The sequence below is a fragment of the Halyomorpha halys genome, unplaced genomic scaffold, assembly GCF_000696795.3.
Source record: "Halyomorpha halys isolate HHAL.00 unplaced genomic scaffold, Hhal_1.1 Scaffold82.1, whole genome shotgun sequence".
Taxonomy (NCBI): domain Eukaryota; kingdom Metazoa; phylum Arthropoda; class Insecta; order Hemiptera; family Pentatomidae; genus Halyomorpha; species Halyomorpha halys.
Window position 1 is genome coordinate 29,008 of NW_027109449.1, and position 2,081 is coordinate 31,088.

The 2,081-nt window shown below is 37.6% G+C and overlaps 1 pseudogene; it reads left to right on the forward strand.

Annotated features, from left to right (window-relative positions):
* Window positions 1-1,999: 1,999 nt before the first annotated feature.
* Window positions 2,000-2,081, forward strand: part of LOC136795820 (uncharacterized) — a 2,544-nt pseudogene continuing 2,462 nt past the window's right edge.

Consider the following 2,081-nt stretch of genomic DNA (forward strand, 5'->3'; position numbering starts at 1 on the left):
TGTCCAACATGGTATTAGACGACTTGCGCGAGTACATACGAGACAAGAACGTATACTACTATCCACCTAAAGAGACGGTACTGACATTGGACGAATCGTATAATCTTATACGATTAATACTAACGCAACAAATGACAGCATACCAACTATCCGAATTTCTTCACAACGTATATCTTATGCTAAATCACAGGTCCGGTAAACACAATTGCATATTAATAAAGGGTATACCATCTGTAGGTAAAACGTGGTTCGCTAATCTATTAGGTAAATTAATGATCAATACCGGGTATATAGGTAATTCAAACAGATACAACCAATTCCCTTTTCAGGATTGTCCACGAAGGAATTTATTAATATTCGACGAACCGAACGTCGAACCTTCGTCTTACGAAAACTTTAAATTATTATTTGCTGGTATACCCCTTTCGGCCAATATCAAATATGAAAGCCAGAATCTTGTTAATCGTACGCCGGTTATTGTATGTTGCAACAGCGACCCGTTCCCTCATAATCCGGAATTCAATTCGCGCATATATAGATACACTTGGAACACACGGATCGACAGTATACTAACAAACATTAAGGACACCCACACCCTGACGGACTGTACCGCCTCCTTCTCCAATATAACACCCTCTCCACGTTACCTCCTACTGGTATGTTACAAAACAACGTACCGGTGGAAGAATACAGAGAAGCCGACACCCACATGCAGGCCATCCTGGAGGAGGACACCACATCTCTACCTACAACCTTCATTCCGGATACACAGAACGATATGGAGATAGAGTTCGAACGTTTACAACGTTCTATTGAATGGGAAATATAAATAATAACACAATTACTATATCAACAATTGTATATTTAATAATAATAAACTAATTTACAAAATATGTTGTATTTATTCATAAGGAGCAAACCCATATACACTATTTGCAAATACATTGGGTATACCCGATGGTTTAGTTCCAAATGGAACTTTATGTAGACTATTAACATTCTTATATGTATAATGATGATGGAAATCCGTTTTAAGTTCCCAAGTAGCGCACGACGTAACGAACTCCTGTATCTCCTTATCAGGAGCGTTGGTCTGTATAGGTAAAACGCCTACATGTAAACTAGGCTGAGGATGCCCTGAATTAGGAGGTGTGTGATCAGGTATAGTAACGCTATGACAATGCTCAACTAGTTCTTTAACATAATCGTCATACGAACCGGACGATTCAGGAATGACAGTTAAGTCAGATATACGACTAACTTTAATTTTATTATCACCCGACACAAGACCGATAGTCGTACGTATATCCTCGCCACCCATACTAGTTTTATTAGTAACAGCAGGATCGTGAATTACCATATTCGATCTGGCTTTCATTAGATTTGTTTTTACTTTATATTTATAATGGACGCACGGCGTTTCCATATGGTCTAATAAATTAAACGTCTTGCTAAACTTAATTATTTCTGGCCATCCCACCGCATCTTAATTCTTTTCCGTAGCTTTGGTAGGCAAACAAAAACCACCGTATATCGGCAATGTTCTCTGAACACCAACGCATGTAGGTATGCTCGCGTCGAAGTTGTCGTCGTAAATATGTCTACCCCATAGACGTTCCTCTATATCATGCCCATCTGGATATTTAAGGTCATCTATCTTCATAGGCTGTGTAGCATTCCGGACAACTTTATAATTACGTATAAGGATATGTCTATTTAGGCCTACGCCTACCTGACCGAAAACGCCTTGTGTATTGTTTGCAGACGACGTCAATCCCCTGATCAAATTCTTCCTTTCCATTTCTCAAAACCAACTTTTTATAAGTGATTTATTGTTCTACTTTCCTTCCGGTTCATAGATTTCCGATTTTAAATAGAAAAATTTTTTATTGGGATAAAAAAGAAAAAAACGCGTTTTCTGGTAACTTGGAAGTTCAGTCGTTCAGTTTCATTTTACCTCCAAAAAATTTTAAAAAAGAGAGTTTTCTCGAAAAAAAGGATGGAAGAAAATGTGGAAGCCCCGCAGAATAATCAAAATCAAGGTAGGTACCTATTTTATATTTATATTATTTTATTATTTC